At 46.0% G+C, this 26147-nt stretch overlaps 1 pseudogene; it reads left to right on the top strand.

Annotated features, from left to right (window-relative positions):
* The first annotated feature begins 641 nt into the window (after positions 1 to 641).
* The window catches only part of LOC147114998 (uncharacterized), an 85805-nt pseudogene continuing 60299 nt past the window's right edge, over positions 642 to 26147 (top strand).

The following is a 26147-nucleotide window of genomic DNA, read 5'->3' on the forward strand; positions in this document are numbered from 1 at the left end:
TGTGGGCTCTCTTTTCCTGCAATCAGGGACACAAGTGGAGTTTGAGTGAGAATGATGGAGTGAGTGTAGATAATCCATAGCATAGATACTTAGAAGCACACAAAGATGAAGTGAGGTCCCAATACTAAGGGCCCTACTTGTGCATTGTTAGTTGTTGTCATAGCATAACAGTGATAAGGAGTGTGAGGGCAGCATAGTCGAATAGTACATAGAGAGAGAGGGAATGGTTAAGGTCCAACGGATGTAAGGGTAAAGTGGGATGTGTAGGAGTAGATTGACAATGCAGGGTGATGGTGCTGAGAGGAGAGGGGGAGCAGAATGAGGGTAAAGGTGATGCTATACACACTTTGCCTGTTCGGGCAAGGTCATTGAACCTCTTTTGGCACTGCAGCCAGGTTCTGCTACACATCGATCTGGAGCTGACCTCCTGGGCAACTTGCAGCCACACAGCTTTGGTCTGCTGGGGAGGTTTTTTTCCTCCCAGAGGATGGAAACAGCACCTCCTTTAGTGCACTGGCTCCCTCCACCAGAGTATGGAGGGACTCATCATTAAACCGAGGTGAGGCCTTGGGCCTTGAAGTCGACATTGCACTCGCTCCAAATACTATGAAGAGAAGCAATCACAATCGTAGAGGCTGAAAATGAACCAAGGCTACTTGGAGCCCTTATATGCAGCTGGAGAAATGACATCATCAGAGGTGAGTTTCAGGCCCATAAAACTAATTAGGCCAGGGGTGCACACACGCTGGGAATCAATTGACCAATTACGGAAAAATAGCTAAAAAAGCCCGCCTGACAGTGGAGGCGGAAGCGGGACCCGCCAACCACCTGACTCGCCCCCAACCCGCCACCAATGGCAAAATCCAGCCTCCACAGCGAGGAAGTAGTTGAGGCTTGTAATAAGGGAACAGCTATAATTATGGGGGATTTTAATTATCATATTAACTGGACAAATCAAATTGGGCAGAGCAGCCTTGAGGATGAGTTCATTGAGTGTATTAGGGATGGGTTTCTTGAGCAGTATGTAACTGAACCGACCAGGGGGCAAGCAACCTTAGATTTGGTCCTGTGTAATGAGACAGGATTAATTAAAAATGTCCTAGTAAAGGATCCCCTTGGAATGAGTGACCATAACATGGTTGAGTTCCATATTCAAGTAAAGGGTGAGAAGGTTGGAGCTCAAACAAGCGTGCTGAGCTTGAATAAAGGAGACTATGAAGGTATGAGAGCGGAATTGATTAGAGTGGACTGGGAAAATAGATTAAAGGGTAAGACGGTACATGATCAGTGGTGTACATTTAAGGAGTTATTTTACAACTTCCAAAAAATATATATTCCACTGAGGAAAAAAGGGTGTAAGAGAAAAGATAGCCATCCGTGGCTAAGTAAAGTAATTAAGGATAGTATCCGACTAAAAACAAGGGCATATAAGGTAGCCAAATCTAGTGGGAGGATGGAAGATTGGGAAGACTTTAAAATACATCAAAAAATAACTAAAAGATTGATTAAGAAAGGGAAGGTAGATTATGAAAGTAAATTAGCAAAAAATATAAAAACAGACAGTAAAAGTTTCTATAGTTATATAAAAAGAAAAAGGGTGGCTAAAGTAAATGTTGGTCCCTTAGAGGATGAGACCAGGAAATTAATGGTGGGAAACATGGAGATGGCGAAAACACTGAACAATTATTTTGTATCAGTCTTTACAGTAGAGGACACTAAGAATATCCCAACACTGGACAAATAGGGGGCTCTATGGGGGGAGGAACTAAATACGATTAAAATCACTAAGGAAGTGGTACTTGGTAAAATAATGGGACTCAAGGCGGATAAATCCCCTGGACCTGCTGGCTTGCATCCTAGGGTCTTGAGGGAAGTAGCGGTAGGGATTGTGGATGCATTGGTAATAATTTTCCAAAACTCACTGGACTCAGTAAAGGTCCCGGCAGATTGGAAAACTGCTAATGTAACACCCTTATTTAAAAAGGGTAGTAGGCAGAAGGCTGGAAACTATAGACCTGTTAGCCTAACATCTGTGGTTGGTAAAATGTTAGAGTCCATTATTAAGCAGACAGTAACCGGACATTTGGATAAACATAATTTAATAGGACAAACTCAGCATGGTTTCATGAAGGGGAAGTCATGTTTGACAAATTTGCTGGAGTTTTTTGAGGAAGTAACATACAGGGTGGATAAAGGGGAACCAGTGGACGTAGTGTATTTAGACTTCCAAAAGGCATTTGACAAGGTGCCACACAAAAGATTATTGCTCAAGATAAAAAATCACGGGATTGGGGGTAATATTCTGGCGTGGGTGGAGGATTGGCTCTCTAATAGAAAGCAGAGAGTTGGGATAAATGGTTCGTTCTCAGATTGGCAACCAGTAACTAGTGGTGTTCCGCAGGGGTCAGTGCTGGGTCCCCAACTCTTTACAATCTATATTAACGATTTGGAGGAGGGGACCGAGTGTAACATATCAAAGTTTGCAGATGATACAAAGATGGGACGGAAAGTAGTGAGTGAGGAGGACATAAAAAACCTGCAAAGGGACATAGACAGGCTAAGTAAGTGGGCAGAGATTTGGCAGATGGAATACAATACTGGAAAGTGTGAGGTTATGCACTTTGGCAGGAAAAATCATAGAGCAAGTTATTATCTTAATGGCAAGAAACTGGAAAGTACTGTAGTACAAAGGGATCTGGGGGTCCTGGTGCACGAAACTCAAAAAGTTAGTATGCAGCAAGTGATCAAGAAGGCCAATGGAATGTTGGCTTTTATTGCTAGGGGGATGGAATATAAAAACAGGGAGGTATTGCTGCAGTTGTACAAGGTATTGGTGAGACCGCACCTGGAATACTGCATACAGTTTTGGTGTCCATACTTAAGAAAGGACATACTTGCTCTCGAGTCAGTACAAAGAAGGTTCACTCGGTTAATCCCGGGGATGAGAGGGTGGTCATATGAGGAGAGGTTGAGTAGATTAGGACTCTACTCATTGGAGTTCAGAAGAATGAGAGGCGATCTTATTGAAACATATAAGATTGTGAAGGGCCTTGATCGGGTGGATGCGGTGAGGATGTTCCCAATGATGGGTGAAACTAGAACTAGGGGGCATAACCTTAAAATAAGGGGCTGCTCTTTCAAAACTGAGATGAGGAGAAACTTCTTCACTCAGAGGGTAGTAGGTTTGTGGAATTTGCTGCCCCAGAAAGCTGTGGAAGCTACATCATTAAATAAATTTAAAACAGAAATAGATAGTTTCCTAGAAGTAAAGGGAATTAAGGGTTACGGGGAGCGGGCAAGAAATTGGACATGAGTCTAGGTTTGGAATGGTCATGGCCCTGTGGGTAGTGGAGTGGGCCCAGGGGCCGTGTAGCCTGGTTCTGCTCCTACTGTGTTCTAATTCTGTGTTAGATTTCAGGAGATGGTTTTATTCCTGTTCCTGGCTGGGGTGGAGATCGCCTTTACAGAAGGTAAGTACTGTAGAAAATATAGGGACAGAGTGATCTCCTGGAAGAATTTCGATCGCCTAGATGGGTCGGAGAGGAATTTCCCAGATTTTTTTCTCCCAAATTGGCCATTGGGTCTTTATCTGGTTTTTCGCCTCTCCCGGGAGATCACATGGGTTCGGGTGGATGCAGAGTGATAGAAGATTTGAGGTTAGGATCAGATCAGCCATGATCTTATTGAATGGTGGAGCAGGCTCGAGGGGCCGATTGGCCTACTCCTGCTCCTATGTCTTATGTTCTTATGTTCTTATGAAGGAGGTCTTCCAGACATATGCTCAGGAAGCAGTGAGAAGAAGTAGTGGCAGAGGTCAATGCCATGAGTGTTGTTCCAAGAACATGGATGCAGTGCAGGAAGAGGTTTAACAATCTGACGTGAGTTCTCAGGGTGAGTAAATTAATCTTCAAATGGCATATCCTACCAACTGCAACACTAGCCTCATCCACTGCTCAATTAACTACATCCCCATCACCCACCTACCAACAATCTTTATCAATCAGTACTCAACCCCAACGTTCATATGCTTCACCTCATCCTCACATACTTAGCACTGTTACTTGCCTCACACCCACAACTCACGGCTCGCACACTGTGGCAGCTATTTAACCATGACAGCCACATCACCCAAACATTGCAGGATACTTACTGACACACTTCCCTCTTTCTCGGAGGAGAAGGTGGCACTTAACAGGAGGCAGCAGGAAAGAACTGGAGGAGGACAAGCGTGCTTGCATGCTTTAACCCCCATGGAGGAGACAGTGCTGGCCATCATGGAAAGGGGCATCACTGGCGGGGCTAGAAGGAGCAATGGTGAGGGTATCTGCATAGCTAATCCTCCTTCTCTCATCCCACTTCTCCCTCATCTCACAATCTCTTCTGACTCACAAGCTGCAGATGGCATAAGCACGCACTTATTACTTTCTCCTCTCCCCTCACCACAACCCAATCATTGTCCCTTTTTCATTTCAGATACCCAAGATCTGGAACCTGCCCCGTCAATGGAGGAAAAGGAAGAAGACAGTAAGATGAAGAGACACCGACACTCAATTTTACACTTGCAGCCACCAGATCAGAGATTGATACTGGGCATAGTTTAAAGGCTAGGATAGAGGAGGGATCTGCATGTGGTATGACACCGGGCATAAGTGCGCAGGAGCCATGGTGGAGCGAAAGGATAGCACAGGTGCTAGCTCGCTGTAGGGTGAGGTGACACACTAGTTCAGCTGCAGAGGATTCAGATGAGCACTTTGATGAGCCAGGCTACAGAAGAAGGCTGATAGGTATATATAACTAAATACTTGATGCACTGGAAAGCCTGCCATAAAGCCTGTGCACAATGTAAAGGAGCATGGAGGAGTACAGCACCAACTTGGCACAGGGCTTTGCGCAGAGCTTGGAGCCCATCCTTTCCAACATGGAAAGGGTGGTCACCTCCATCAGCCCACCTATGGAACCCACCATTATGCAGGGTCTGATGACCGATGTCACAGTTTCCATTGCAGCACAAATGGCATCCATCAAAGGTCTGAGTGCTACAGTGGAAGCTCAGATTGCACCCTTGCAAGCTCAGACTGCTGCCATCATGGTTCTGGATACCACTGTTCAAATGGGCTTCCAGGGTATAACAGCAGTCCATCAATCTGTTCTCCAACAGATCAGTAGGATTGCTGAGGCACTGCCCTGGGAGACTGGCAGTGGTTCCATGGAGCACAAACCTGCTGTCCTCTCTCAGGGTGACAGCATTCATGCTCCCACCACTGCCACTCTACCAGTACCCTTGCTGTTGCCTGTCAGCCAGCCAGTCCGGACTGCTGCCACCCAGGCTGAGGTAGTGCAGACTGAAGCCGGGCCATCTAGGCCCAGAGCTGCTCGAGGTCATCCTGTAAGGCCATCTGCAGTCTTCTCAACTGAAGGTCAGCAGCCTTCCACCAGCCATGCTGCAGCCACTGGGGAAGGACCTCGTACGAGTACTAGGACAGGCAAAGACACACGGAAAACTAGCACTAATGGAATGCACAAGGGTGATTAGTTTATTTTAATTTGCATTATGTAATGATTAAATATATAAAATTGGATTAGAATGTGCATTTTCTGGTGGTTTTATTTTCGTGTTTTCAGAAAAAGGACATGTGATGGTCAGTGATAGAGGAAAGGTAAGGAGTGTGGGACTGTTGGTGAATGGGGAGGTGTGGTTAAGTGTACTGATCTCACTCATGAATTATTTGATCACGTAGAACCTGGGCAGAAAGGGGCTGTGTACATTGTATTCTCCCTTCCTCTTCATGTTCCTCCATTGCCTGTTGTGCTTCCTTCTCCTCCACTTTTTCCTCCTTCTGCTCTTCCTCATGCTCCTGCTCCTCAGCTTCTCGGCTGATAGATAGTGGCAAAGGCTGTTCCCATATAATGGTCAGGTTGTGCAGCATGCAGCATACTACCACAAATCTTGATACCCACTCAGCTGAGTACTGCAGGGATCCTCCAGAGCGGTCCATGCAATGGGAGCATTGCTTGAGGATGCCGATGGTGTGCTCTATAATGCTCCTTGTGCTAGCATTACTCTTATTGTATACCTGCTGTACATGTGTGCGTGGGTTCTGGACCAGAGTCATGAGCCATGTCATAAGTGACTAACCCTTGCTGCCCAGTAGCCAGCCTTTGACTTGCCATGGTGGGTCAAATACAGCTAGCACAGAGGATTGCCACAGAATGAAGGAATCGTGACTGCTGCCAGGATAAAGGGCATTTACCTGCATGATACACTGCCTGTGGTCGCACAGCCGGTGCACATTGAGGGAGTGGAATCCCTTTCATGTCATGAAAGGCCGAGTTCACATGAGGTGCACACAAGGCAATGTGCATGCAGGCAATGGCACCCTGCACCATGGGGAAGCCTACAATCCATGCAAATCCTTGTGCTTGCTCCGCCTGCTTGTCTCTGGCAAGAGGGAATGAGACTAAACTGTTTCTCTGTGTATAGAGAGCCTCAGTGATGTCCCTTATACAGCAAAGCACTGTTAACTGCGAGATATTGCAGCCTGGAAGGAGCCAGGTGCATAAAAGTTAAGAGCCACGGTCACCTTGACAGCCACAGGCAATGCTGTCCTTGCCCTGCTTTGAGATGGCCGTTGTGGCTGCAACAGTTGGCAGATTTCAGTCACAACCTCTTTTGTGAAGTGAAGACGTCCCAAGCATTGGTCCTCACTGAAGTTGAGGTAAGAGAATTGCTTCCTTAAGACCCTTGGCTGATATGGCCTCCTGTTGAGAGTCCTTCTTCTCCTCCACCTCCTCTCTCTTTTAGCAGATTGTCCTGCTCTGCATGGCCTCTTTTCATTCTCCCAGTCATGTTCAATTCCAAAAGGTAGCCCTACCAGGCCAGCCATGTCTGGGAGCAACTTATTTCAGCACAAGCTTTTAAATGAACAGTTAAATACTTCAGCATCAGACAACTCCCTGTAGACTATTCAAACTTTAGGCAAGTATAGGAAAGCTCCGAAAAAGCGTACAAATGCAACAGCTGCCAGAAAAAATAATCCAGCAACTAACCGGTAAGTAGTTCATGACCCCTTTAATAGCGCTGGTGGGCGGTCCTTCATTCCGTTTAACGTCGTTCAGCTGTGCAAGGTTCATACAGGGTGAAGGCTGGAACGTGTTGTTCGAAGCTGGCATCGCTGGCATCAAATCAACATTGCACACTGATTAATGTAATTATCTGCCTGACTCCAGGCTGTCGGCAGTTGTTAGTGTGCACGTGCAAACCCCTTTACCAAGATGGCGTCCTGCGCACTTCCTGTTGTAAATGTGTGCATGCATCTCGTATGCCATTTTTGAGTATTAGGTTGCCGCATAGTGCCTAATAAACAGGTGCTACAGAGCCCAATTTAGCCCCCCATGTCTCTTCCTCCCCTCTGTCCTAAGTAAATCTTGGGAAATAATTTTCATCTGATATCCTGCACTAATTTGGCCATCCCAACTCATTCCACCTTTACTTGCTATCTTCAGTGGATTTTTTTTGCTTGAGTATTCCTGTTAGTTTATGTTGCTTTTTGGGCACATACAAATGTGTATTTCTCAGTTCGGAAAGTCTACTAGCAATAGATGTATTCCTCGGATCCTATAGTTTAGTGCTAACATGTCCTTTCCTTTGGGTTCTGACTACATAAATATTTCACGTTTGTATCTTCCAGTGCACCAAAAATTTATGTTCCCTGTTGTGTATCTGTTTATTATTTCCCTAAAGTTGTATTACTTCCCTTTGCACTGCTCCTCTGCTGACATGCAAGCAGAGCCTTATTGTAAACTAACTGCTAGAAACAAAATCAGGTTCCCATGGATAATCATATATATATAGATTAAGTAATTAAATAGGGACTACAAACTGGATCTGGCAAAATTATATCTACCAATTTTTTAAAATAATTAGCAACAGTAGCACATTGACCCACTGCAGCAAAGCAAGCATACCATGTAATTTTACACCCTTGCAGAACTATCAATGGCTCTTATTAAAGTAAGTTCCGATGGGCACAAAGAGCATATCATCACCTTTCCAAAATGGCTATGTGTGAGCCTAAAGAGTGAGTGTTGGCAGGGTATTCAACTGTGGAGGTTCACAGCCAAGCCCAATCCAATCCTTTTCCAGTGTCCACTCGTGCGCACTTCAGCAATGGTCGCTAAATGTCAAGATCAAGAATGGGAATCCTTCCCATCCCAGTGACACTGAGCACCGCCATCTTAACTTCGATCAACTAATTCAGCACAGACCTTTGTTATCTGTATGGCTTAGTATCGCACAACATGAAGTCTGTAATGTATGTAATGTATATATACCTTAAGGGAGAGAACTACTTTTTACAGCTCCTGTATACTGTAGTACCGGCAGTGACCACACCTGTATATAAACCCTGAGTAGTGATCTGTACAATTAGTTCTAGAGTAACCCTCATTCAGTAAACACCTGTTGAATCGTTCCCTGCAGTCTGTTGTCTGATTATTGAAGGACACAACATTAAGATACACGGACATAACATTGGCGATGAGGCAGATTCGAACCTACCTGCAACTCTGCATCACCACCCAGGGATTCGCTCCTGAAGAACAGCGGAAGAAGGTCGAGTCCAGAAGCACGGGCGTCGACCACGGGCAACCGCCCAGTCGTCCAGCGGAGATTTGAACATCGCAGGGGAGGCTGTCGAGAGCCAGGCTTGGCTTTCCAGTCACGGTGGTCCAGCGAAACGGGCTGGCAACAGGTACTGCGCAGACCCTTCCCGGACAGCAGCGGGCTAGAGCCCGACTGAGCGGCACAGAAAAAGGCCGAGCAGTGTCGACGGGGGAGAGAGAGAGGGCAGAGCGTACAGGGCGCAGCCAGTGTTCAGGACCGAGCGGCGTCAACGGGGGAGAGAGACGAGAGAGAGCAGAGCGCAGCCGGTGTTCAAGGGCCGAGCAGCGTCAATGGGGGAGAGAGGCGTGCAGGAAAACGCGAGGCACTGCCATTGCCACTAGGACCGCAGAGAGCGGTGTTGGCAGCAGCACAGGAGAAGCGCGCGAAACCCACAGGGCATCGCCATTTCCCACAAGGACCGCCGAGAGCGGCGTTGGCAGCAGCGCAGGAGAAGCGCGCGAAAACTAGGGCGTCACCAGTCGCCACGAGGACCACCGAGAGCGGCGTTGGCAGCAGCGCGGGAGACGCCATTTTAAGCCGCAGCGGGGAAGAAAGGAAAGCGCGGGAGACGCCATTTTAAGCCAGTCTAACCACACCCAAAAATGCCGAAGAGTGGCAGTATCACAGCGTTCAACAATGAAGTCGAAGACTGGACGACATATGTCGAATGCATAGAAGTATACTGCAAGGCGAATGAAGTGCCAGATGACAAGAAAGCGCTGGTATTGTTGAATTCAATGGGTGCAAAAATGTATGGCTTACTACGAAACCTAGTAACCCCAGAGAAGCCAGTAGAAAAGGATTTTGAAAACATAGTGTCAATCCTACAGAACCACTTAAACCCCACACCGCTGCTGATAGCAGAAAGATTTAAGTTTCACAAAAGGAACCAGCATAAAGACGAAAGTAATGCTGAGTATTTAACGGAACTGCGCAAGCTATCGAAACACTGCCAGTTTGGAATGGGACTAGCAGATACTTTAAGGGACAAGTTTGTGTGTGGGCTTCAAAGTGAAGGAACCCAGAAACGGCTTCTATCAGAAAAGGATCTTACGCTGGACAAGGCTTTCAGCATTGCAGTATCACACGAAGCAGCAGCACGGGGCGCTGCAGAGATACAACGGAGACCACAAGAATATGGCACAAATGAAATGTCATACGGAACAGTGAAGTGCTATCGCTGCGGCAGAACAACACACGACCATAATGATTGCTGGTTCAAGGACAAAGTGTGCAGACAGTGTGGAAAAGTAGGACACATAGCAAGAGTCTGCAGGTCGGGAAAGAAAACCAGCAGCAAGAAATCTCCACAGGAGAAGTACAAGAAGGTACATAAGGTGACGGAGAGTAGTTCAGATGAACAGAAGAGTGATACAGACTCCGGAACCAAGGAGCTGGGTTGTCTGAAACTACATAATGTGATCAAAACGGAGGATCACCAAACTATCTGGGTCACGCTCAAGATAGCAGGAGTCCAAGTAAAAATGGAATTGGACACAGGATCAGCCCTAACAGTCATAAACCGAAGGGACTACAAGCGGCTATTCTCACATATACCCTTGAGAGATACAAAGATTGTCTTGAAGACGTACACGGGGCAAAAATCTACCCCAAAGGAAAAATAAGGGTGAACGTTATATATAACGGCAAGGAAACACCAAAAATTGACCTATATGTATTGCCAGATGGAGGACCACCACTACAAGGACGTGAATGGATCCGGAAGATACAGTTAGATTGGCATTCCATACAAGCACTGACTGTAGGTGCCAACAAGGATGACGACGTCACACCTGGACGACTGTCAAAAATGCTAACTGACGCACAAGAAGTGTTCCAGCAGGGACTCGGAACACTAAAAGGCATAACAGCGACGATCAAAATAGAGGAAAATGCAAGCCCAAAGTTTTTAAGGCCAGACCGGTACCTTATGCGATCCGCCCAGCCGTCGAAGCAGAGCTGGAAGGTTTGGAACATTCAGGAGTACTGTCCAAAGTGGACTGGAGCAAGTGTGCTACACCCATCGTTCCTGTAATGAAGAGGTCGTTGAGTAATACGCCTGGGGAACCAAAGAAGGTTCGCATCTGTGGGGACTTTAAGGTGACAGTGAACCCAGTCCTTCACACTGTACAATATCCGTTTCTGCGGATTGAAGATATTTTTGCCTCACTATCTGGAGGGAAACGCTTCACTAAGATTGATCTGGCCCAGGCGTACCTGCAAATGGAGGTAGAAGAAGCCTCGAAACAGTACCTCACGATCAACACTCATAAAGGTCTCTACCAATACAACCGGCTGGTGTTCGGGGTAGCATCAGCTCCGGCTATTTGGCAAAGGGCAATGGAACAAGTCCTGCAAGGGATTCCAGGGACCCAGTGTTATTTGGACGACATCCTGGTCACGGGCGAAAATGACAGTGATCACCTCGCCAACCTGGAGCAGGTGCTCACTAGATTGAAGGAATATGGGCTCCGAGCTAATCGCCACAAATGCGAGTTTTTCTAGAAGCAGATCTCGTATTGTGGCCACGTTATTGATAAAGAGGGGTTACATAAGTCCCCTGAAAAGATTGAGGCAGTAGTCAAGGCTCCAGCACCAGAAAATGTGTCACAACTGAGGTCGTTCCTCGGGCTGGTGAACTACTACCATAAGTTCTTGCCGAATTTGTCTACCGTACTACACCCACTGAACACCCTACTGCAAACGGGGGTACCATGGAAGTAGAGTGACGAATGTAAACGAGCTTTCCAGAAGAGCAAAGCATTGATCACATCAAAAGAGGTGTTGGCTCATTTCAACCCAGCACTACCAATTCGGTTGGCGTGTGATGCATCACCGTATGGCATTGGAGCGGTGCTGTCGCACAAATTCCCGGACGGCTCGGAGAGGCCAGTAACCTTTGCGTCTCGGTCACTAACCTCAGCTGAGCGTAACTACACCCAGATTGACAGGGAGGCCCTCAGCCTAGTGTGGGGAGTGAAAAAGTTCAATCACTATCTGCACGGGCAGAAGTTCACCTTGCTGACTGACCACCAACCACTTGTCTCCATCTTTAATCCAAAGAAGGGCATTCCGGTGATGACTGCGCAACGGCTACAAAGATGGTCCCTTTTTCCAGGGGCGCAACAATATGAAATCGAGTATAAGGGCACGAAACAGCATGGAAACGCTGATGGGCTATCACGCCTGCCACTGCCTACTGCGGAGGAAGCACCAGCAGTGGATCCTGTCGAAATATTTCATTCTACTATAATTGAATGCTTGCCAGTAACTAACGCTGGTATAGAGAAGGAGACCCGAAGTGACCCGACACTGTCTCGGGTATATGATTTGACAGTGAAGGGATGGCCAGCACATGGCGACTCACTGTTGCCAGCATTCTCATCCAGAAGAGAACAGCTGTCAGTATGCCAGGGTCCTTGATGTGTGGGTCCCGAGTGGTAATTCCACCCAAGTTAAGGAAGAGAGTGCTCAATGAACTTCACGAAGGTCATCTGGGAGGGATGAAAATGAAAAGCCTTGCTAGGGCTTATGTGTGGTGGCCGAGGATCGATCAGCAAATCGAGGACCTGACAAAGAGCTGCTCAGGATGCCAGAAGGTCCAAAATGCACCACCACATGCCCCTCTACACCCATGGGAGTGGCCCTCATCTCCATGGCAACGGGTGCATATTGATTTTGCTGGTCCATTCATGGACTCAATGTTTTTAATAGCCGTGGATGTGCACTCGAAATGACCTGAGGTGATCAAAATGTCCTCCACCACCACGGAGAAAACTATTGCAGTCCTACGGACCATTTTTGCCAGGAACGGCTTGCCAGGGCAGATTTGCTCTGATAACGGACCACAGTTTGTGTCCGAAGAGTTTCGAAGATTTATGGAAAGGAATGGGGTAAGGCATTACACATCCGCCCCGTATCATCCAGCCACAAATGGATTGGCTGAGAGGTTCGTACAAACCTTTAAAAAAGCAGTAAAGGCCATGTGCGATGACGACATTCCACTGCAGCATAAGGTGGACAATTTCCTGTTAGCCTACAGAAATGCAACACATGCAGTCACCAACCAGGCCCTGGCCATGATGTTCTTTAACCGAAGGTTGAGATCTCGTCTGGATTTGCTCAGACCAAATGTACGAAGAGATGTTGAGAGTAAGCAATTCCAGCACATCAATGAGAAGCCGACAAGGAGCTTCAATGTAGGGCAACCAGTCTTGGCCCGCGACTACCGAACAGAGAAATGGCAACCAGGAATGATATGCACACGGCAGGGGCCACTAATGTACACAGTGGATGTTGGGGAGAACATTGTGAGACGCCATGCTGACCAGATCCTAGAGTCACAGGAACGAGTCAACCCCATGTCTCGGCCATACGTACCTGGTGAGGAACCCGACGTACAGGTCGCATCTACCTCAGAAACAATAGCATTGGAAGCTGATGAATCAACTGACGACAGGGTGCTAGAATCGCCTCCGCACCAAGAGCAAGACACTCGGGAAAGGCGTTATTCAGAAAGAATCAGGAAGCCTCCCCAGAGACTGAATATATGAATGGACTATTTTCATATAACATTGTATATTAAAAATGTTAATTGTTAAATGAGTATTATGGTACTGTTAATCTAAAAGGGGAGGAATTGTAATGTATGTAATGTATATATACCTTAAGGGAGAGAACTACTTTTTACAGCTCCTGTATACTGTAGTACCGGCAGTGACCACACCTGTATATAAACCCTGAGTAGTGATCTGTACAGTTATTTCTAGAGTAACCCTCATTCAGTAAACACCTGTTGAATCGTTCCCTGCAGTCTGTTGTCTGATTATTGAAGGACACAACATTAAGATACATGGACATAACAAAGTCCTTGCTCAAGTCAGTAGTATATTATAAGTAAGTCCATGTCCATAGTGTTTCAACATCATTTAAATCTCTACATTTTTCAGCAAACACTCAGTGAATTGAACAAGCTTCCTGTAATTCAATTATTTACTGATATTTGGCTGGCATACGCTAAATGTTGGTGAATAGAGGCTCATGTCTGTTAATCATAAATTCGCAAATACAATACAAACCTCTTTACAAAAACCAAGCCAAATGTATCATACATCGTATTTAATTTTAAATGAGAATTAATTTACTTCCCTTTCTTCATTTGAATGATAACTAAATCAACTGTATTTACAATGATTTTTAAATGACTAACATAAATGCCTAGTAACATATACTGTTGTCATTTTGTTCTGGGCAATCCTATAAACTTCTGCTGCCAAATGATATTCAGATTATCTTAAATAATTTTGAAAAAAAAAATGCAGAATAATTTAAAACAAATCACACCAAAAAAATTACACCTAAATGTAATACTAGACTTTTAAACACCATCAGCCCCACTAACAAACAGTGTAGATGGCTAAAGATCAGGAGAATCCTCATGGAATTTCCAGGCCTTAGTGTTGTCTGGTGGATTTATTTTTTTTGGTCTTATAACACTCCTGTGAAGCGCCTTGGGACGTTTTACTACTTTAAAGGTTCTATATAAATACAAGTTGTTGTTGTTGTTTCAAATGATAAAGTCCCATCTGTAAACACAGTGGGGGTGAGTTTCTGCAGGAATTCTCCCACTCGCCTGCCATAACCTCCAAAGTACTAATCCTAAAATAATACATTTAACCTTACATTATAGGCCCTGCAACCCAATTGTCTCCTTTCCTGCTTCACTACGTGCCCTACTCTCCTGCATTAGGCACATTTCCAACACAATAGCTGTAGAGCATCTGGGACATTTGACTCATAAATAAACCAGTGAATTGGAAGCTTTAGAGTCAGTGATGAAAGTACATTTATAAAACTTTAGTCATCTGGGAGAGTCATATTTCCACAGTTTGCCACGTAATCAGTCAGAATACTTGTAATATTTACCCAATTGACACAACGCCCAAGTTTCTGAAAATACTTGACTGTTGTTCTACCTGTATTGAGGCACTTTCTGACGGTAGTAGTGCATTTATAGCCTGGTGTGTTCTATGTGATGTTGCAGTAAGAAAAACTGAGATGGTAAGAGAAGTTTTTTTTGATTACGACACTTGCTGATTTTAAAAAGCACTTGTGTGTGTTAGTGTCTGTGTGAAATTCAAGCTAACATGGCTCACCCATGAAAAAATTGCCTTTGGGGCCAAGATGGTTTGGTGAATTTAATGGCCCAGAAATTCGGGTCTCCACGGGTGAGTACACATGGGGTACTCACCCGTAGACCCGATGGAAGTGCCGGTTTCCTGCATGCACTGCGCATGCGCGGGAAACCGGTACTTCCGTTCCTCTGAACGAAGAGGTTCAGAGGTCGAACGCGTGCGCGGGGGAGACTGCACGTGCGCATCAAACTTACTTTTTTTTACAGGTTTCTCCGGGAACGTAAGCCTGCAGAAGTTAGAAATGTAAAAAGCAGGCGTAAGGCCTGCTTTTTACAAGGTAAGTGGTGAATTAATTAAAATTAAAACATTTTTTCCACAGGTTTATTATTTTTAAATACTTTAAAGCAAGGTAAGTTTATTTTTAGCCCTGTTAGAATATAAAATTATTTTTTTCACAAATTTAAATTATTGTTTAAAATAGTCATTTCATGTAATTTATAGTTAATTTAACAAATGTGATGTTTTTTAAAAATTTATTTGAAGGTTTAGTGCTATTTTGGGGCCGTAGTATTTATAAGTCTTGACAGCACTTCCTGTCAGACTTATGAATGGAGCATTCCCTGCTCCGATTGGCTGCCCATGGCCCACGTGATCCCAGGGGACGCTTCGAACTAACTGCGCCCCTGGGATACGCAAGCACTGTGCGCCGGCAGCTGGACCAGGCCCCGGATCGGAATTCCACGGGGGCCCACAGCTCAACGGCCGGCATGCAAGCTAAGTGCAGATCGGGGGCTTGCACCCGCGGGAAGCCTCCGACCCGAATTTCTGGGCCAATATTTAACTCCTGCTTAAGGGATTTTCTATGGTAGGCATCATTTTGGGAGTGGGATGAGAAGCAGCTTAAGTAATATAATAGCAAGTGCCAAAGTACTCCCAGTGAATTAAAATAAACTAAATCAGTAAATAAACTTCAATATAGAGCAGCCCTTGGAGATCAGTAGTATCCTCGTTGTCTACCGCCCACTCAAGTACCCTGGTTCAATGAGGAGTGTAGAAGAGCATGCCAGGAGCAGCATCAGTCGTACTTAAAAATGAAGTGCCAACCTGGTGAAGCTGCAACACAGGTCTACATACATGCTAAAAGGCGGAAGCAGCATGCTATAGACAGAGCTAAGCAATGCCACAACCAACGGGTCAGATCAAAGCTCTGCAGTCCTGCCACATCCAGTCGTGAATGGTGGTGGACAATTAGACAACTAATGGGAGGAGGAGGCTCCATGAACATCCCCATCCTCAATGATGGCGGAGCCCAGCACGTGAGTGCAAAAGCCAAGGTTGATGTGTTTGCAACCATCTTCAGCCAGAAGTGCCGAGTGGATGATCCATATCGTCCTCTTCCCAAGGTCTCCACCATCACAGAAGCCAGTCTTCAGTCAATTTGATTCACACCATGTGACATCAAGAAACAGCTGAGTGCACTGGACACAGCAAAGGCTATGGACCCCAACAACATCCTGGCTGTCATGTTGAAGACTTGTGCTCCAGAACTAGCCACGCTGCTAGCCAAGCTGTTCCAGTACAGCTACAACACTGGCCTCTACCCGACAATGTGGAAAATTGCCCAGATATGTCCTCTTAACAAAAAGCAGGACAAATCCAATCTGGCCAATTATTGCCTCATCAGTCTACTCTCAATCATCAGCAAAGTGGTGGAAGGTCTCATCGACAGTGCTATCAAGCAGCACTTACTCGCAAAACTGAAGTCAATGGGAATCAAGGGGAAAACTCTCCATTGGTTGGAATCATACCTAGCACAAAGGAAGTTGGCTGTGGTTGTTGGAGGTCATTCATCTCAATCACATGACATCACTGCAGGCGTTCCTCAGGGCAGTGTCCTAGGCCCAACCATCTTCAGCTGTTTCATCAATGACCTTCCCTCCATCATAAGGTCAGAAGTGGGGATGTTCGCTGATGATTGCACACTGTTCAGCACCATTCGAGACTCGTCAGATACTGACGTAGTCCGTGTCCATATGCAGCAAGACCTGGACAACATTCAGACTTGGGCTGACAAGTGGCAAGTAACATTCGCACCACACAAGTGCCAGGCAATGACCATCTCCAACAAGCGAGACTCTAACCATCTCCCCTTGACATTCAATGGCATTACCATCGCTGAATCCCCCACTATCAACATCCTGGGGGTTACCATTGATCAGAAACTGAACTGGACCAGCCATATAAATACTGTGGCTACAAGAGCAGGCCAGAGGCTGGGAATTCTGTGGCGAGTGTCTCACCTCCTGACTCCCCAAAGCCTTTCCACCATCTACAAGGCACAAGTCAGGAGTGTGATGGAATACTCTCCACTTGCCTGGATGAGTGTAGCTCCAACAACACTCAAGAAGCTCAACACCATTCAGGATAAAGCAGCCCGCTTGATTGGCACTCCATCCACCACCTTCAACATTCACTCCCTCCACCACCGGCACACTGTGGCTGCAGTGTGTACCATCTACAAGATGCACTGCAGCAACTCGCCAAAGCTCCTTCAACAGCACCTTCCAAACCCGCGACCTCTACCACTTAGAAGGACAAGGGCAGCAGACGCATGGGAACATCACCACCTACAAGTTCCCCTCCAAGCCACACACCATCCTGACTTGGACCTGTATTGCCGTTCCTTCACTGTCGCTGGGCTAAAATCCTGGAACTCCCTTCCTAACAGCATTGTGGGTGTACCTACACCATATGGACTGCAGCGGTTCAAGAAGGCAGCTCACCACCATCTTCTCAAGGGCAATTAGGGATGGGCACTAAATGCAGGCCTAGCCAGCGACGCCCACATCCCATCAATGAATAAATTTAAAAAAAAAAATTTTTAAACTGCTCACTGATGCTCAGCTTGAGTTCCACCAGGACCACTCGGCTTCAGGCCTCATTATAGCCTTGGACCAAACATGGGCTAAAGAGCTGAATTCCAGACATGAGGTGAGAGTGACTGCCCTTGACGTCAAGGCAGCACTTGACCGAGTGTGGCATCAAAGAGCCCTAGTAAAATTGAAGTCAATGGGAATCAGGAGGAAAACTCTCCACTGGCTGGAGTCATACCTAGCACAAAGGAAGATGGTTGTGATTGTTGGAGGCCAATCATCACAGCCCCAGGACATTGCTGCAGGAGTTCCTCAGGGCAGTGTCCCAGGTCCAACCATCTTCAGCTGCTTCATCAATGACCTTCCCTCCAGCAAAAGGTCAGAAATGGTGATGTTCGCTGATGACTGCACAATGTTCACCGCCATTCACAACTCCTCAGATAATGAAGCAGTCCATGCCCGCATGCAGCAAGACCTGGACGACATTCAGACTTGGGCTGATAAGTGGCAAGTAACATTCGTGCCACACAAGTGCCAGGTAATAACCATCTCCAACAAGAGAGAGTCTAACCACCGCCCCTTGACATTCAACAGGACTACCATTGCTGAATCCCTCACCATCAACATCCGGGGCGTCACCATTGACCAGAAACTTAACTGGACTAGCCACATAAATACTGTGGCTACAAGAGCAGGTCAGAGGCTAGGTAATCTGCGGCAAGTGACTCAAGACGTCCTGACTCCCCAAAGCCTTTCCATCATCTACAAGGCACCAGTCAGGAGTGTGATGGAATACTCTCCACTTACCTGGATAGGTGCAGCTCCAGCAACACTAAAGAAGCTCGACATTATCCAGGTCAAAGCAGCCCACTTGATTGGTACACCATCCACCACCTTAAACATTCACTCTGTCCACCACCGGCGTACCGTGGCTGCAGTGTGTACCATCTACAAGATGCACTGCAGCCACTCACCAAGGTTTCTTCAGCAGCACCTCCCAAACCCACAACCACTACTGCCTAGGAGGACAAGGGCAACAGGCACATGGGAACACCATCACCTCCAAGTTCCCCTCCGAATCACACACCATCCTGATTTGGAAATATATTGCCATTCCTTCATCATCTCTGGGTCAAAATCCTGGAACTCCCTCCCTAATGGCACTGTTGGAGTACCTCCTCATCACAGATTTCAGCAGTTCAAGAAGATGGTTCACTACCTTCTCAAGGCTAGCTAGGGATGGGCAATAAATGCTGGTGTTGCCAATGACGCCCACATCCCATGAACGAATAAAAAAAATCTGTCTCTAAAATGTCAGACTGCCTGTCCAACATCCAATACTGGATGACCAGAAATTTCCTCCAACTAAATATTGGGAAGGCTGAAGCCATTGTCTTCGGTCCCCACCACAAACTCCGTTCCCTAGCCACCGACTCCAACCCTCTCCCTGGCAACTGTCCAAGGCTGAACCAGACTGTTCGCAATCTTGGTGTCATATTTGACCCTGAGTTGAGCTTCCGACCACATATCCATGCCATCACTATGACCTTGTCTAATAAGGCACATGCTCACACACCTTGGCAGGCTACAGTCGCAATGGCCGCGATTGTGCCAGCCGTGGCAAGTCCAGTGCAGACAGCGGTCTCAAACTCCGCACACGTCTTCATCCCACCTCCTCCAAGTGATTTTTCCCTGATTGGGCTTGTTAAGCCCGCCCTGTGAGGTTCCCGGCCAATTAAAAGGAAGCAGGTCTGATGACGTCATTTGATGACGTGTCATCAGCCGGTTTCCTTAAAGTGGTCATGTCCACATTGATTTTTTGACAGTTGTGCTGTCAGTGTTCTGCAGCATTGAGGTGCTGCAAACACTGACAAGCACGGCACAAAGGTGCACGGTGCACCCAGGCTCTCCCATGACTCCCTCCATATGCTTATGGAGGGCGTCACAGCACGCAGGAAGCTTCTCTTCCCTTCCAATGGGCAGAAGACACCTCCCCAGGACACCAACGCAGCCTGGTTGCACATTGCACAGGAGGGCACAAGCAAGGATGTCGTCAGGAAGACCAGGCTGCAGTGGCGCAAACCTTCCATTGATCTCAGTAGATTACTGCCAAGCCACAGTGAACCTCACCCTGCTATGCTATTCATCACATCCCCATCACTCTACCTTCCCTATCCTACTCCTGTACATCTTTACTCACACCAACTTACCTTGAACCTCCACCCATCCCTCTCTTTCTACATTATCACTTCACCATTTCACTAGCCACCCCTCATACTCACCCTCATCCTAGTCCAATCATACCAACTAACAACACACAAGGGTTGGTACTTGGGTGGCTTAGCCAATGTTCATGTGAAGTTTCTGGTAATGTGCTGTCAAACATTGAAATCTTTATTTTCAACACTTTGCATTCTTGGACAGATATGTGTGCACCTTTGGAAGTGGCTTAGTGAGTTGCAGTGAATGGTGAGACATAACAGTACCTCCCTGCAATGGTGATGAGTGTGAAAGGAATGATTTGGGCATTGTAGGGATGTTTTATGGTGTTGGTGTGGGATGGTGCCAACCTGGTGCATCATGTGACAGCCAGGGTGTACAGTGAAGCAAATCTGGACATGGTGAGTCCATCGCTGGCATCCTGGGCAGCAATGTGCATGGGTGATGATGCCCTGTGTCCAGGGCATCAGTTGATTGTGGAGGAGGTTGGTGTGGATGTCTGTGCTGCTGGTGTGCCTGGTGATGCTGGTTTTGGGGCTGATCGTGTTGGTATTCTGAGGACTAAGATGAGATTTTTTCAAGGACACCGATGCTGATGGACTAGATGGCAGATGAGGTTGAGATAACAGAAGTAATCTGTCAATGTTGAGATAGGTTGCTCCAAAGAGGTGACAGTGGATAGAGAGATTACTCCAAACACTTCAAAAGTGCGTAAAGCTCAAAAGTGGGTTCCAAATCATTAATGCTCCAGCTTCTAAGATTGGGAAGTGAACAGCTGTAAAATGGTAGGTTTTATACCACTTTTGCAGCTTTCACCTATTCACAGCAATGGAGAGTCATTGAGAACACAACATACTTACCTGACGTGATAGCCGCTCTCCGGGAACCTCACTGAAAACCTGGTAAAATGGTAAGTACATGGGAAAATGGTTCTTGACTACCTTTTAATAAGCTTTTAAGTATCTAAATTGGCTGACCCGCCGCTTGGTGTCGGGTCTGTTCAGGGATGACAGACCCGACACTTGGGAAACTGACAAGGAGGCGGGTTTACAGCGGGATACCGACCTGCTGTCAATCTTTGTGATTTTTACAGCAGACTCGCCTCCAAACCTGGTAAACTTCTGGCCAAAGTGTGGAACGAGGTCTTTAAATTATGACTTGGCGCTTCACTTGGCACCTGGCATGCTGAAGAATTCATTATGTGGGATAATTGCACCTCCATCCTAACAGCCCATAGCACAGTAAGTTCAAATGTGCTTTGTTGCAGTGATCTGTGGCACAGGATCTTTAAAGTTTATGGCCCTGAAATTCCACAGTGATTCTCCCAAACTCTCCGCCGTAATTTCGACGGGAGATTGATCGAAGCCCCAGAGAAACAGTGTAGATGCCTAAAGATTGGGAGAATCCTCATGGAATTTCCAGGCTCAGTGTTGTTTGGTGGATTTTTTTAAATTTTCAAATGATAAAGCCCCATCTGTAAACACAGTGGGGGTGAGTTTCTACAGGAATTCTCCCATTCGCCTACCGAGACCTTCAAAGTACTAATCCTAAAATAACACATTTAACCTTACATTATAGGCTCTGCATCCCAATTGTCTCCTTCCCTGCTTAACACTATGTGCCCTACTCTACCGTATTAGGCACATTTCCAACATGATAGCTGTATAAGTAGAAGAGCCACAGAAACCCTGGAAAAACCCAGGATAAAGTGTTGATGCCGTTTTTCTGGGGTTTTGGCGCCTCTTCTGTTGAAGTTTCAGCGGATGAATTACAGAGCCCCCGTGTAAATCCACCCCCCCAGTGATACAAAGATCTTGCCACTGAATGTCAATATGCTAAGATGATTTATACATGTGTGCATTAGAGGAATCACATATTTTACTTTGAGAAGATCGGGAAGTGTTCCCTGTTTCAAAGTACAGAACAGAAGAGATTTTGAGGTTGATTTTATTGCTCAGTAGCTTGTTTTCAGACCCAGACCCCAAACAGAGATAGAATGGAATTCCTCACCTTACAACCACTGCACCCCACCGCACCCGACCCTCTATCCCCCGCCCCGAATAGCACCTCATCCTGGCCCACAACATTTTCTGTTTGGGCCTGAGTCAGGCCATGGAAGCTGGCCAAGGCATGTGGGACTTTATTAGGATATGCAAACTATGATGGGGAATGACACTGCTCCATTTCACAGGAAGTTGGTGTGCTGGATGCCAAGTCCCCAGCACACCCAGAAAACCTGTTGAGAATGGAGCCCCAGGGTAGACTTCCAAAATGGCCAATGATTTCAATGGGAAACATTTTTCGACTGTTCTGGGCCTTATGTGTTAATTGGGTTTTGTTTCTGCTTATTTTTGTTTCAATTTTTTTTTGCCTCAAGCTCCCTTTACTGACATCAGTGGGTTTACCAAGAGTCTGAGCTGTTGCCCTTGGAAGAAGATGAGGACTTACAGATGATACTAGGCAGGTGAGGCTGCCCAAGTGGTTTGTACTCTCCCACTGGCACCCATGCAACCACATCTGCAGAGTTATGTGAAATTACCTCATTTTGCCAGATGTTGTTCCCAAAGGAAGGTGTGCCAACAGATCCCAGTGGAGTCACTATTAGCTGTGAATGCCTAAACTAACTATTTTGCTGGAAGGTTCCTCAGAAACACTGCAATCATAGCATATCATGCTTTCCATGGTATTACATGAAAGAAGGCATGCCAGGGTGATCAATAGCCAGCGCTGCCTAATTGGCCACCTCTGTCAAGATGCCCCCAAGCATTTCTGCACACATAACTGGGAATAACTTGTTTTCTCAGGGACAGAGAGGCCGATGCCATGCACCTACAACAACCTTGCAGCATAGTGTTGGCACATGCAAGGATATGAAGGACAGTCAGGATCCGCTGTGGCCTGAAATGTGGCGCTAATGTGAACCAATGAGTATGGTACTGTGGAGAGGCAGAGAGAGCAGCTCTCCTCGCAAGCACTTCATACAGCTACCATACTCGGGAATGAGGTGCAGGTCTATTCTATTACTCCTTCAGGAAAAAAGGATAGAAAAAGGTAGGGACAAAAAGCATTCCAAGCCTCAGGCATTGCCTATCAATGGATGGACACTGTAGACCTTGAAAAAACACAATGGACCAATTTTTTTCTGCAGGGTAGCTGCTGACATCAACTTAAGAGATAAGCAAAAGTCAGAACTCTGCCATTAAAACCCCAGCATTATCAAGGATTTCTAAAAGGAGAAGCATCTTACTGTAAGTAAAAGTAGGTGCAGTGCAGCTCAACAGCATGTCTGTCATAAGTGCAGAATCGAGTTTAAAAATGAAGTCTTTGTGAAGTGAAATGAAGATTGTACTTTTTAATATGGATTCAAGGTTAATTGTTTCAAGGTTCACAAAATTACCTGTATGAGCTACTAAAGTCCATTAGTGAAGTCCTTCCTTTCATTAGAATGCACACCCTCTCAAATCATACAATCATAGAATGATGCAGCATAGAAGGAGGCCATTTGGCCCATCATGCCTGAGTCAGCTCTTTGAAAGAGCTGTCCAATTAGTCTCACTCCCAGAGCCCTGCAAATTTTTCCAATTCAAGTATTTATCCAATTCCCTTTTGAAAGTTACTATTGAATCTGCTTCCATCACCCTTTCAGGCATGGCAACTCGCTGCATAATTTTCTTTCCGCACGTCATTTCTGGTTCTTTTGCCAACCACCTTAAATCTGTGTCCTCTAGTTACCAACCCATCTGCCACTGGAAACAGTTTCTCCTTATTTACTCAATCAAAATCCTTCATGATTTTGAACACCTCTATCGAATCTCCCCTGAGCCTTCTCTGCTCTAAGGAGAACAACCCCAATTCCGCGTAACTGAAGTCTTTCATCCCTGGCACCAGTCCGGAAAATCTCCCCTGCATCCTCTCTTACGGCCTTGACACCCTTCCTAAAGTGTGGTGCCCAGAATTGACCACAATACTCCAGCTGGGGTCGAACCAGTGTTTTATAAATGGGCAACGATTTCATAAGAACATAAGAACATAAGAAATAGGAGCAGGAGTAGGCCAATCGGCCCCTCGAGCCTGCTCCACCATTCAATAAGATCATGGCTGATCTGATCCTAACCTCAAATCTTCTATCACTCTCCATCCCACCCGAACCCATGTGATCTCCCGGGAGAGGCGAAAAACCAGATAAAAAAACCAATGGCCAATTTGGGAGAAAAAATCTGGGAAATTCCTCTCCGACCCATCTAGGCGATCGAAATTAGTCCAGGAGATCACTCTGTCCCTATATTTTCTAGAGTACTTACCTTCTGTAAAGGCGATCTCCACCCCAGCCAGGAACAGGAATAAAACCATCTCCTGAAATCTAACACAGAATTAGAACACAAGAAGTAGGAGCAGAACCAGGCTACACGGCCCCTGGGCCCACTCCACTACCCACAGGGCCATGAGCATCCCGAACCTAGACTCATGTCCAATTTCCTGCCCGCTCCCCGTAACCCTTAGTTCCCTTTACTTCTAGGAAACTATCTATTTCTGTTTTAAATTTATTTAATGATGTAGCTTCCACAGCTTTCTGGGGCAGCAAATTCCACAAGCCTACCACCCTCTGAGTGAAGAAGTTTCTCCTCATCTCAGTTTTGAAAGAGCAGCCCCTTATTCAAAGATTATGCCCCCTAGTTCTAGTTTCACCCATCATTGGCAACATCCTCACCGCATCCACCCAATCAAGCCCCTTCACAATCTTATATGTTTCAATAAGATCGCCTCTCATTCTTCTGAACTCCAATGAGTAGAATCCCAATCTACTCAACCTCTCCTCATATGATCACCCCCTCATCCCCGGGATTAACCAAGTGAACCTTCTTTGTACTGACTCGAGAGCAAGTATATCTTTTCTTAAGTATGGACACCAAAACTGTATGCAGTATTCCAGGTGCGGTCTCACCAATACCTTGTATAACTGCAGCAATACCTCCCTGTTTTTATATTGTACCCCCCTAGCAATAAAAGCCAACATTCCATTGGCCTTCTTGATCACTTGCTGCACCTGCATACTAACTTTTTGAGTTTCGTGCACCAGGACCCCCAGATCCCTTTGTACTACAGTACTTTCCAGTTTCTTGCCATTAAGATAATAACTTGCTCTATGATTTTTCCTGCCAAAGTGCATAACCTCACACTTTCCAGTATTGTATTCCATCTGCCAAATCTCTGCCCACTTACTTAGCCTGTCTATGTCCCTTTGCAGGTTTTTTATGTCCTCCTCACTCACTACTTTCCCTCCCATCTTTGTATCATCTGCAAACTTTGATAGGTTACACTCGGTCCCCTCCACCAAATCGTTAATATAGATTGTAAAGAGTTGGGGACCCAGCACTGACCCCTGTGGAACACCACTAGTTACTGATTGCCAGTCTGAGAACGAACCATTTATCCCAACTCTCTGCTTTTTGTTAGAGAGCCAATCCTCCACCCACGCCAGAATATTACCCCCAATCCAATGATTTTTTATCTTGAGCAATAATCTTTTGTGTGGCACCTTGTCAAATGCCTTTTGGAAGTCCAAATACACTACATCCACTGGTTCCCCTTTATCCACCCTGTATGTTACTTCCTCAAAGAACTCAAGCAAATTTGTCAAACATGACTTCCCCTTCATGAAACCATGCTGAGTTTGTCCCATTAAATTATGTTTATCCAAATGTCCCGTTACTGTCTGCTTAATAATGGACTCTAACATTTTACCAACCACAGATGTTAGGCTAACAGGTCTATAGTTTCCAGCCTTCTGCCTACTACCCTTTTTAAATAAGGGTGTTACATTAGCAGTTTTCCAATCTGCCGGGACCTTTGCTGAGTCCAGGGAGTTTTGGAAAATTATTACCAATGCATCCACAATCCCTAATGCCACTTCCCTCAAGACCCCAGGATGTAAGCCATCAGGTCCAGGGGATTTATCCACCTTGAGTCCCATTATTTTACCAAGTACCACTTCCTTAGTGATTTTAATCGTATTTAGCTCTTCCCCCCCCCCTAGAGTCCCCTGTTTGTCCAGTGTTGGGATATTCTTAGTGTCCTCTACCGTAAAGACTGATACAAAATATTTGTTCAGCGCTTTTGCCATCTCCATGTTTCCCACCATTAATTTCCCGGTCTCATCCTCTAAGGGACCAACATTTACTTTAGCCACCCTTTTTCTTTTTATATAACTATAGAAACTTTTGCTATCTGTTTTTATATTTTTTGCTAATTTACTTTCAT

This window comes from Somniosus microcephalus, chromosome 7 (assembly GCF_052327205.1).
Source record: "Somniosus microcephalus isolate GS21.2 chromosome 7, FLI_Smic_1.0, whole genome shotgun sequence".
NCBI classification, from domain to species: Eukaryota; Metazoa; Chordata; class Chondrichthyes; order Squaliformes; family Somniosidae; genus Somniosus; species Somniosus microcephalus.